At 46.8% G+C, this 13,046-nt stretch overlaps 1 protein-coding gene across 1 annotated transcript in view; it reads left to right on the top strand.

Annotated features, from left to right (window-relative positions):
• Positions 1-13,046, top strand: part of SMC1B (structural maintenance of chromosomes 1B) — a 2,377,846-nt gene that overhangs the window by 1,930,974 nt on the left and 433,826 nt on the right. The window lies entirely within an intron of this gene.

Genomic DNA, 13,046 nt, shown 5'->3' with positions numbered 1-13,046 from the left:
ACCCCTCCCAGGAATACAGACAGGCTTCTCAGGCGGCAAAACGACACCGAGACTACCAGGCCCTCAAGAAGAGAACAGGTTACTCGTCGTCGACAAGGGATAAGCATACCAAGGACCAGCAATGGCGGGCATCGGAACGTTCTGGGAGGCAGGGTATCGTGCTACATCAACGAATGGGAGCAAATAACGTATCAATGGGTGTTGGACACTGTAAGATACGGACATTCCCTGCAATTCAAAAGCAACCCTCCGCACATTCCACTGGCGTTTGTAGCTCAACCCCATCTGAGCGTGTTTCAGCAGGAAGTAGCACTTATGCTACAAAAAGGTGCTATAGAATTGGTTCCATCGTCGCGGAGGGGTCAAGGGGTTTATTCCCGATACTTTGTGGTGAAAAAACCAAATGGAAAATGGCGTCCCATTCTAGACCTGCGCGATCTCAACAAGAAGTTGAAAAGCCTAAAATTCAAGATGCTCACCCTCCAGGAAGTGATCCGGTCAGTTCAGGAAGGGGACTTTCTGGCGTCTCTGGACCTGCAGGACGCGTACTTCCACATACCAATGTGTCAGCGACACAGAAAATCCCTAAGGTTTGTGGTAGGACGGACTCACTACTAGTTCACAGTACTTCCTTTTGGGCTGAAATCCTCTCCCAGAATGTTCACGAAATGTTTGGCCCTGGTGGCGGCCTGGCTGAGAAGGCAAGGCCATCATGTATACCCGTATCTCGACGACTGGTTGGTGAGGGGGTCCTCCCCTATGTCAACTCACACAAGTTTGCAGGCCACCATGCACCTCTTACAATGGCCGGGGTTTGCGGTAAACTTTGAGAAATCCTCGTTAACGCCGTCGAGAAGCTTTGTGTTCCTGGGCGCACAATTCGAGACCCAGTCAGGGTTAGTGAAGCCATCCCTCGACAGAATCACCAAACTCAATCTATTGGCAGGTCAGCTGAAAATCAATACCAGACTATCAGTGAGAAAATGTGTCAATTCTGGGTGCTATGGCGTCCTGCATTCCTCTGGTGGGCAACTGCTGCCTGTTCATGAGGCCGGTTCAAGAGTTTCTGGTGGACTGGTGGACGCAGGCCCAAGGGCTCTGGTTGGACAAACTGACTGTCGACGACGACAAGCTCCTACTAACTCTTCAGTGGTGGCAGAGCTTTCAGAATCTATCTAGAGGGGTACCCCTACAGGAGCCGGAGTTTCGGCTAACCATAGTGACGGACGCATCCCTGACAGGCTGGGGAGCACACATGGGCACTCTACAAACGCAAGGTCGTTGGTCTCGGAGGGAATCTCTCCTGCACATCAACGTTCTGGAACTGAGAGCAGTGCGTTGGGCCCTGAAGTCTTTCCTGCCGCACATCAGAGGGTCCATAGTGAGAATATTGACAGACATCACAACGGCAATGTTTTACTTGAAGCAAGGGGGCACGCGATCCAGAACCCTTTCCACCGAGGCTCAGAAGGTGTGGCATTGGGCTCTGAAACACGATATATCCATCGTAGCTCATCATCTTCCGGGAGTAAGAAACGAGCAAGCGGACTCACTCAGCAGAAAGATGGACCAAATACACGAATGGGAGATAGACAGCGTTCAGTTGTCGAAGGTCTTCGGGAAATGGGGACGGCCTCCGCTGGATCTCTTCGCTACAAAGACGAACAAGAAGTGCGAAATGGAGGTTCTCTGGGGGAAGCGTTCTCCTTCCCGTGGACAAACAAATTCCTCTACGCCTTCCCTCCGTTCCCTCTTATACGGAGAACTCTGCAGTGGATACGCAGGTACAGGTGCCGGGTCATCCTAGTGGCACCGTGTTGGCCGAGGCAGCCGTGGTTTTCCGACCTGCTCCACCTGTCAGTGGATCAACCAATAACGTTCCCGAAGGTTCCCAATCTCCTGTCCCGGGACGAAGGAACAGTGTGGCATCACAATCCAGACAGTCTCAATCTAACAGCTTGGCTCCTGACTTTTCGGAATTTGGTGCCTTGAGCATTTCGTCGGATTGTCGGAGAATCCTGCAAGCAGCGCGGGCCCCTTCCACCAACAAGTTGTACGATTGTAAGTGGAGAAGGTTCTGTACGTGGTGTCAAGGACAGACGGGAGTGCAACTTCGAAGGGTCACTCCGGAACAGCTTCTGCCGTATCTGCTTCACCTGGTGAAGAGCGGATTGTCTTTTTCATCAATAAAGGTACACCTGGCGGCCATCTCTAGGTTCACGAGGAGGAGACAGTTGCCTCCCTTATTTAGTGACAGGTTGGTGAAACACTTCATGAGGGGTTTGTTCCGGACGTTCCCTCCGGTTAAACGTTTTCCACCAACGTGGAGCCTTAATGTGGTGCTAGCACGGTTAATGAAAGCACCCTTTGAACCAATGGCCACATCATCGATGAAGTTCTTGTCATGGAAAGTGGCTTTTCTAATAGCTATATCATCAGCTAGGCAGATCTCGGAGTTGCAAGCGTTGGTCGTAGACCCGCCGTACCTAAGGTTTTTTAAGGACAAAGTGGTTCTGTCAACTAATCCTCGTTTCATTCCAAAAGTTCCTACGGCTTATCACAAACACTCATCTGTTGTCCTGCCCACTTTTTTTGCGACCCCCTCATCGGGTGTGGAAAAAGTCCTCCATACCTTGGACGTAAAGAGAGCTCTGAAATTTTACCTTCATCGGACTCAGCAGCTTAGATCTACGCAACAACTCTTCGTTGCATATGGTCCTTCGGCAAAAGGAAAAGCAATTTCAAAGCAGGGACTGGCCCGATGGGTCTCGTCGACGATTGCCTTCTGTCATTCCAAAGCGGGAAAACCGCTACAAGGGCGTCCGAGAGCTCATTCCACAAGGGCAACTTCGTCGTCGACGGCGTTGTGGGCAGGAATCCCGCTGACAGACATTTGCCAGACGGCAGCATGGTCAGTGCCTCACACGTTTACCCGCCATTACTGCCTCGAACGGCAGCATGCGGACGAGATACAAATGGGAAGAGCAGTCTTACGTCATCTGTTTCAATAAGGTAAGCCCTTTTCAAGAAGGATCTGTACTTATTTTGACATATGTATATATGGATGTATATAGGGATATGTGTGTGTGTATGTATGTATATATATTTCTGATGTTTGTTAATCTGCTTAGAATCGCATGCTGTGCATAGGTCCGACATCCAGTGGTCACTGCGGAGTATTGCTTTTTGTTTTTCGTAGTCGAAAAGGGGACGTCGACAAGGCGTGTCTGTAACACTATCCCTATAGTGACGTGCGTTGTACCCACAATCCCTCACGCGTCGAGGTCCCTCAGATTGTTTTTTTCCGCCCAGCTTATGGTCGCCTTACGCGGAGCTCCTAGAGAGACATTGCTAAACAATTACTACGGACCTCGGTCCTTAATATATACTTATTGTTAAAGATCCCTCCCCTCGACGTTAGCTGTGAAGCTGTTTCTCCACTAGCTGTGAAGCTGTTTCTCCACCGAGCAAGTTTTCGACGGGGGAGGAGAGACGGAGGAGATCCTTCGGCGCTGCCGAACACGTGGCCAGGCCTTGCCGGCCAACATACAGTAGGGAGAGTGGGGGTTTCGAACTTTTACCTTCTCGTCGAGAATGTCTTTCTTTCTCCCCTATCTTTCCCTTGGGGTTGTTATCACCAGTTTTTATTGCCTCAGCTATGGAGAGGACACCTTTTAAGTTTTGCCCACGCTGTAGGGGCAAATACACTTGGAAGGACAAACACAAGCTCTGTAATCGTTGCTTGCCCCTCGATCATAAAGAGGACAGCTGCGCGGCCTGTAAGCTCTTGAAACCAAGAACTCTTAAAGAACAGAAAGTTAAGAGGTGGGCGGACTACGCGATGTCGAAGTCAGTTTCCTCACCCTTCGCCGCTGTTACAGAAAGTGACGAGGAGGGTGATAACTCGACGTCCGTTACGGAAGTCATTAACCCCCAGAAGGAGCGCTCGCGCTCCTCGACGTCCGTCTCCGGCCCCGACGGGCTCGGCTCACGCCCTGCTTATGGGGATGAACACCCCGGCGACAAGGACGCACACAGACCCCATAGGCCTAAGCACACAACCCACGGCTCTTCTTCGTCCAGGACGAAGGATCCACCAGCGCTGAAGGGGACGCAGGGCACTCCGGCGTCGACCTCAGACCGCAAGGGTCTCAAGCCCCACCCGCAAACGCAGCCGCGACCAGCGATTGGGCTTTTATCTTATACGGGCGCTACCCCAAAAACATCTGACGTAACGCTCCATAGAGCGGCCGTCGAAAAACAACGCGCAACGCAGGCAACGCCGACTCCAGAACCCTCGACTGACGAACTCGTCGTCGAGAGTCTGGCGAGAATTGTTTCCGAGGACAAACGTAAGCGGACGACGAAACAGACGTCGAATACCGCACCCAAGGATATAGAAACGCCGAAAAAGCACAAGAGTAGCCAGGAGCTGCCCCATCCATCTAAAGGCACTTCTGAACTACCGGAGGGCTTTTCTGAGGGCGACGGAAACCTTTCGTCGACGTTGTGGGAGCGTTCGAAGCGTTTTGAAGCCGAAAACACTGATTTCCCCCCTCTAGACTATTCAGGGGTTCCCCATGAGACCCTGGAAAGACTCCATTCTTGTATGGAAAAGATGGAGAGGTTTTTGGGTAGCCAAAACCCACCCACACCCAAAAGACCAAGAGAATGGACCCAGGATGACCCTAGGGTCAAGATTCCTAGGCTGTTTACCCCTTCTACAGATGCATATGACCTCACTGAAGAGGAGCAATACCTCCAGGAAGATGAGGAGTGTTTAGGTGGAGAGGAAGAACTTGAGGAGGAGAGGTTTGAGGAAGACCCTTACACTAGCGCAGGAGCTTTTGAAGAAGATGCAGCCTATTGGGAACACCTCCCCCATAGATGACCAGCCTTCACTTAATGCACTATTGCGCAAGGCAGCAGCGCATTTTGAAATAGACACAGGGGAGACCCTTCCGGATATAGACTTTGTAGAAAAGGTTATTAAAGAAAAAGCCCCGGTCACCCAGTCCATTCCGCTCCTGGCTTCTATAAAGAGAAGAATAACTCCTTCCCTTTCCAATCCGGCCTTAGTCAGAGGGGTCAACCCTCGGATAGAAAAGCTCTTCAGCCCTTCGTCTTCTGACCCTTTGTACATCAGGGGACATTCTATCCCGGACTCTCTTGTAGTGACTAACGCAAGAAAGAGAGCGGGAGTACCACTATCTACTAGTGAGGCACCACCTGACAAAGAGGGCAAGAAGCTCTATGCACTTGGGAAGAGAATCACGACCTCCGCAGCCTTCTCAACTAGGATTGCAAATAACAACAATTCCCTACTAGCTAGCTACGCAGATGCACAGTGGAGCAAGCTGCGTAGCGAAGCAGAGGACGCACCAGAACCCCTGCGTTCACGCCTGTTGGCTACTATATCAGAGGGAACTCTTGTAAACCAGGGCATCGTAAAGAACTCCTTAGATGCCGCAGAGACAGCTGGCCGCTCCCTGGTTCAGGGAATACTTCTTAAACGCCATGTCTGGCTGCGCAATTCGGGATTTAAGCCAGAAACCCAGGCTTCCCTAATAAATAAGCCCATAGAGCAAACTCATCTGTTTGGGAAAGCAGTTGATGAGGCCCTAGAACATGCGAAGAAGGAGTTTGATACCATCAAGACTCTTGACCAAATTTCTAGGCCACCTAACAGACGCAGCTATGGCAATAGACGCTCCTTTCGTGGCCAACGCCAGCAGCAAAGCCAACAACAATTTTACTCTGCTACCAACTGGCCCTCTAACCAAAGCACCCAGTTCAGTCAAAGAGGCCAACGTCATGGCAAAGGAAGAGGGCGCGGCTCCAGTCCAAAAGGCCCCACGCCCAATACCAACAAATGACCCAAAGATTCGGGTCCCCTCCCATGCATCACCGGTCGGGGGCCGGCTAACATCGTTCCTTTCAGCATGCGAGGGAATAACGTCAGACCGCTGGGTATTATCCACCATAGCCCACGGATACTGCATCGAATTCAACGGTTCCCCGAAATACAAACCCCCACGGAACCGACGCATGACACCGGAACACCTCACTATTCTTCTTCAAGAAGTAGAAGAGCTACTGAAAAAAGAAGCTATAGAGGCTGTCCCCCTATCTCAGGTAACAGAAGGTATTTATTCAGTGTACTTCCTTGTACCCAAAAAGGACTTAACCATGCGCCCTGTATTAGATCTGCGCCCAGCGAACAACTTTGTCAAACCCCAAAGGTTTCGTATGGTGACCTTGCAGGAAGTAATCCCACTGTTATCACAGGGGGATTACATGACAACACTAGACATGAAAGATGCATACTTTCATATTTTAATGTTGCCAGCGCACAGAAAATACCTCAGGTTCAAGATAGAGAACAAACACTATCAGTTCAGAGTACTACCCTTCGGGATAGCATTTGCACCAAGGGTATTTACGAAAGTACTGGCAGTGGCAGCGGCCCACCTGCGCAGATTATCCATCCCGGTTTACCCGTACCTCGACGACTGGCTCATAACAGGGGATTCTTACGAAACATGCTTCTCCAATACCCAAAGGACCGTAGACCTTTTGTCCCAACTGGGCTTCTCCATCAACGAAAAGAAGTCCAGCTTAGACCCCAGCCAAATCAAACAATTCCTAGGGGCTCTAATTCGAACAAAGGACGGCCTCGTCTTCCCCTCCAACGAGAGGGTCCAAAACATGCTGTTTCAGATCCCCCAATATGTGGCAGGTCGAGAGGTGACGGTACGCAAAGCAATGCGCTTGCTAGGGATGATGGCGTCATGTATTTATTTGGTACCTCACGCGCGCCTGTGCATGCGCCCAATGCAATCTGGTGGTAGTCTCGCAGGCCTTGGTTCTCTCACTACGGTGGTGGACAAAGGAAAACCTGTTATTAGGGAAAACTTTTGCCACACCCGCAGTGAAAGCCACTCTGACCACAGACGCATCCTTTACAGGATGGGGGGCTCACCTATCCCATCAGACTGCTCACGGAGTGTGGACTCCGAGCTTAGCATCCAAGCATATAAACCTGCTGGAACTATTAGCAGTGTTCAAAGCACCGAAAGCCTTTCAGGAACACTTACAAGGAAAGACAGTGATGGTCCTCACAGACAGCACCACAGCCATGCACTATCTCAACAAGCAAGGGGGCACTCACTCTCCAGGACTGTCCAAGCTGTCCCAGAATATATGGAAGTGGGCTCTCAAACACAACATGTTCCTACTATCACAACATGTACCAGGGGAACTCAATCTGCTAGCAGACAAACTCAGCAGAGACTTCCCCCTACCCAAAGAGTACGAATGGCAATTACACGAAAACATCGTCTTAGACGTCTTCACGCAATGGGGTTTCCCGGAAATAGACCTGTTCGCAACCCTGGAGAACTCACAATGCCAAAGTTACGCCTCCAGGTACCCCCAGAACCAGTCCAAGGGGAACGGTCTGTTGATTCAATGGTCAGGGAAATTTGTTTACGCCTTTCCCCCCGACTCCCCTCCTCAACAAAGTGGTGCACAAGATGCACCAAGAGCAGGTTACCATGATACTAGTAGCCCCAATGTGGGCCCGGCAGCCATGGTTCGCTCACTTGATAGAGATGTCCCTATCTCCCCCAATGAAACTTCCCTGCCCATACAACATGCTGTCACAAGACAAGGGCAGGACACTGCATCCATGCCCTCAGACCATGTACTTAGCAGCCTGGCTCCTGAGATCATAGAATTTGGACATTTACATCTCCCTCAGAGATGTATGGACATCCTCAGGGAAGCCAGAAAACCTAATACTCGCCACTGCTATTCTAGCAAGTGGAAAAGATTTGTCATCTGGTGTAGAAGTAAGAACATCAACCCGGTTGACTGCTCTGCCACTAACATTATTCTGTACTTGACCCATTTACTGGATTCAGGTCTAGTGTTTAATTCCATTAAAGTCCACCTAGCGGCACTTTCTGCATACACCACTTCCCAACTTAAAGTGTCGTGGTGGAAGATACCAGTTATCAAAGCCTTTATGGAAGGGGTAAAAAGAATACACCCCCCGATAGCTAACCCAGCTCCCGGATGGGACTTAAACGTGGTACTTTCTAGACTCATGGGCACTCCTTTCGAACCCATGCACAAGGCAACTCTTAAATACCTCACTCTTAAGACTGCTTTCCTAATAGCTATCACCTCCATTAGGAGAGTAAGTGAACTACAGGCTCTTTCTGTACTAGACCCCTTCGTATCAGTTCACAAGGATAAGGTGGTTCTTCGCACACACCCAAGGTTTGCACCAAAATTCATCTCAAAATTTCATGTAAACCAATCTATAGAACTACCAACGTTCTTTCAAAACCCTTCCAGCTTGGGAGAAAAAAGTCTGCATACACTAGATGTACGCAGAGCTGTCATGTTCTACATGGAAAGAACCAGATCACTGAGAAAGACTAATCAGTTCTTTATCTCGGTGGCAGCAGGAAGAGAAGGAGATGCAGTCTCTAAGTCCACTATATCTAGATGGATTGTACAATGCATCACTCTCTGTTACACTCTTGCTAAGAGAGAACTACCCTTCAAGCCAAGAGCACATTCCACTCGAGGCACTGGGGCTTCCATAGCATTCATTGCAAATGTTCCCCTTGAGTCCATCTGCAAAGCGGCTACCTGGAGTTCTGTGCACACCTTTACAAAACACTACTGTCTAGATGCACACTCTAGATCTGACTCCCAGGTGGGACAGGCAGTATTAAGACATCTTTTCTCTACTGTTCCTTCTCATAACCCACCGCCAACTCCGGGTACTGCTCGCTAGTCTATGCACAGCATGTGATTCTAAGCAGATTAACAAACATCAGAAGACAATGCATTACTTACCGTAAAAGCATTTCTGATGGTTGTATCTGCTTAGATTCACATGCGACCGCCCTTCCTCCCCGCTCGGATGGAAGGAACATAGACATCCTCTACTATATTTCTCTCTCTTCTGTACTCACTCACGTCTAGAAGGCTCCCTCAGGGCAGAAAAATACAAACAGAGGGACCTCGACGCGTGAGGGATTGTGGGTACAACGCACGTCACTATAGGGATAGTGTTAGACACGCCTTGTCGATGTCCCCTTTTCGACTACGAAAAACAAAATGCAATACTCCGCAGTGACCACTGGATGTCGGACCTATGCACAGCATGTGAATCTAAGCAGATACAACCATCAGAAATGCTTTTACGGTAAGTAATGCATTGTCATATCATTAAAACATGGAGGAAAGAAAACCACACTCCACGTTAGAGGTCATGAGGTCCCAAAAAAAAATTCATCACAAACTCGAGTGAAATAAACACGAGTTTAATGTATGCTAGAAAAAATTTACAAAATTACACAAACGCACAGCAAGGCAAAACAGGATGCCAGAGCAGTGTTCTGGACGACGCTTTTCGCGCTCCACAGAGCGCTTGATCACGTTAGGGAGACGTACAAAAAATAACAGTAGATATTGTAAGATAGTCCTTTTTCCATGTTGCCTCCCATCACAAGCTAACAACTTAATCTAGAAATCATGGGGGCCATTTTAAAATGTAGCAAAGACTATGCATTGTCTATAGGAAGAACAAGTAAAAGATAGCAATGTTATAAATAGCACATAGGAATCCCACACAAAGCATATGAAAATATAATATTCATAAGCAAAGGACATATAAAAAGACAAATATTTAAAAAATGTCACACTCGGAGAAAAAATCAACAGAGCAAAGCTACGGCATAAAGTGCAAGTGCATTCCTATGCTGACAGATGAACCAGATAATAAACATGCAGCTAATCAGCTGACAGAATAAAGTGCAAATGCATATCTGGTACAGCGTGACAATCTAGTAATCATTAACAGTAAGTACATAGCAGGGACAAAATAATCCTGTCTGATATAAAATCTCTGATGACAGTTATAAACAATCAATATATACAGTCCTTGAAGTAAAAGCATGTTATAAGCAGAAACCATAAAGTGCAAGTTGCCAGTCTTCCAAAAAACAGACACATAATGCTACAGTATAAAGTGCAAGTGCATATAGTACTGACCATATCGACTTAGCAGCAACAATCAAGACAAAATACCAAGCATAAAGTGCAACAAAAATACCAGTATCCTCCTGGTAAATGTGTCTAAATTAGCACACAAATAATCAGAAGAGCCAATGATAATAGTCAATTCAGATGCCCACATGAAAAGGAATCAACGTCAGGCAACAAACCTGTATGAGGTTGAAACTTGTGACAAAATAGAGGCAAACGAAAAAGAAAAAAAAAACAATAAAGATAATATCAAAAACCTAAATTTCAGAATATAGATATATCAAACTAATAAAATTACATCCCCCTAATGCCTGACAAAGACAAAAACATCCAAAATAAGCCGACTAGAGAATAAAAAAGTCGGAAAACACAAGTAAAGTGAATAAAATAAAAAGAGCAATTCCAGGCCAGGGCAAAAGATCTAAATATAAAACAAGAAAAACAATGTAGAGTTTCAGGAAATCAAGATCAGACCGAACAGGTAGAAGAGAAAAAGGGAGGTGGAGACACAGAGAGACAACATAATTTAATTAGTTTCCCACAAAAGTATGCATCTCCTCATCCACATTATGACCATTGGGATATTTAGTATCAAAATCCAAAATGAATCTGGTTTCCAGTTGTCTCAGTTTTAAAGTGCGATCCCCACCTCTTGGGTCAATCGACACATGAGCGACAGCAAAAAATGTAAGCAAATGGACATCCCTGTCATGTTCCTGCCTGAAATGTTTAGCCATGGGATACGTGGGGACCCCACGTATCCCATGGCTAAACATTTCAGGCAGGAACATGACAGGGATGTCCATTTGCTTGACAGCTCTAAGATGCTGCAAAATACGGAGCTTAAGTATACATGTAGTGGAACCCACGTACCATTTCCGGCAGGGACATGCAAGTATATACACCACAAAAGGGTTCTTGCAGTTGATAAAATGTTAAATTCAGTATCCGTGATGGGATGTATAAGGGATTTACAAGAAATAGCATGAGGACAGGCTTTACATTTTTGACACTTAGTAAAGCCTTTAGGTAAACCAGGTAACCAATTGGTCATAGTGGAATTCTTTTGGACAGGAGGCAAATAACTAGACAACAGTTTATCCCTTAACGAAGGTGCCTGTTTTTAGGTTAAAATCGGGACATTATCTGGGTAATAATGGGCCACGGTCTTTGTCTAATCTGAGAATATGCCAATGTTTCATAACAATCTTGCGGACATCATACGAGGCATTGTTAAATGTCACAATAAGACAGGGGCCATCTTGATCCTTATTTTTGTTCCTGCCAGTAGAACCATGTAATAACGTTTCCCTTGACAGTGACCGTGCTTTTAAAAAAAGCCATTTCAATAATCTTTCTTTGATACTCCTTTTTAAGGAAATCAGCGGCAGCCAAACTGCAACAAGGATCAAACTCATCGATGTCGGTGCAGTTGAGCCGAAAGCGAATAAATTCGCCATAGGGAATACTGTTCTTACAGGAAGGCGGGTGACAACTTGTTGCATGTAAGGGAAGGCCAGTATTGGTGGGTTTTTTTGTGTAGGGAAGTATGGATGCCTAGATTATCTAATCTTACAATCACATCCAAATATACAATTTCAGTGAAACTGACATTCTGTGAAACTCAGATTTACAGCGTTGTTGTTAAGGCTGTCCACAAATAATCCCTACTCATTCTCATTACCCTTCCAAATAACAAAAACATCATCGATGTACCGCCACCAACCAATCACTTGTGTAGGAAAACTAATAGAAAGTAAATCATACAAAAAAGTAGACTCCCACCACCCCATAGTCAAATTAGCGTAAGACGGTGCAAACGTACTGCCCAACTGGTGGTAGAAGGAACCCTCAAAAAGAAAAACATTGTTAGTCAAACAGAACAAGAGCATATCTAAAATCATACATCTGTGTCCAAAGAAATTCAAAGAACGAGTGTCCAAGAAATGTTTACAAGCTGTCAACCCAATTGTGTGATCTATAGATGTATAGAGAGAAACAACATCAAGGGTAGCAAGCATTAACCCCTCCTCCCAAGGTATATCAGAGATATTGCTCAGAAAATCCTTAGTATCACATAGATACGAGGGCAAAGCTGACACCAATGGAAACAAAGTCTCATAAATTAACTGAGCCATATGTTCTAGGAGGGAACCACATAAGGTGACAATGGGCCTATATAGGTATTGATATGTGCATGTACTGTTGCGTATTTTTGAATTGGCATTTTACGTAAGCATGGTTCGCTATACATATGCTTAGGATGGTGCCGGATTGCATTCACACCTCCTCTTTTTCAGGATCACTGCTGTGCATTCTATTCTAAGCATGTGAATCCATGAAAGATCCAATGCTGAAGAAGGGAATAGTTTCTTACCTGTAACTCCATTTCTCCAGCATTGGTATCTTTCATGGATTCACATGCGCCCGCCGGCCTCCCCCAAATGCAATCGCCTTGTATAACTAGGTTTCACCCCATTCTGCTTTTGAGGGGTCGAAATCTGAAGGGAGCCGCGGGGCGGGGCTTTTATACCGCTACATCCTAGTTGGGCATGCGTGGGCGGCCCCAAAAACAACATAGATAGGACACAAGTGTTGGAAGTTTTCCTATGGGAAACGGCTTTATAAGCGTACCGAGGGTTCCCAGTCTGTCGACGGGGAATATTCTAAGCATGTGAATCCATGAAAGATACCAATGCTGGAGAAATGGAGTTACAGGTAAGAAACTATTCCCTTCTCCAGCATTGGTATCTTTCGTAGATTCAAATGCAACCCTCCCTCCGTCCCCTCATGGCTCGTCATTTTGATCTTACTGCCACTTCACTTGCCAAATCTGAAGATAGCGAACAGGGGAGGTGTTAAGGGAGTGTTCCCTATTGGCTGTGGGCAGTATGACCCAAAACGATGACGATAGAGTGTTAAAGTGAATGAAGTTTAATTTTAATTTATACTGCTCTATTTTACTGCGGATTCCCAGC

Source organism: Ambystoma mexicanum, chromosome 12 (genome assembly GCF_040938575.1).
Source record: "Ambystoma mexicanum isolate Mex_15411 chromosome 12, UKY_AmexF1_1, whole genome shotgun sequence".
NCBI classification, from domain to species: Eukaryota; Metazoa; Chordata; class Amphibia; order Caudata; family Ambystomatidae; genus Ambystoma; species Ambystoma mexicanum.
The sequence above is the reverse complement of the archived record's forward strand: the minus strand, read 5'-3'. Positions and strand labels throughout refer to the sequence as shown.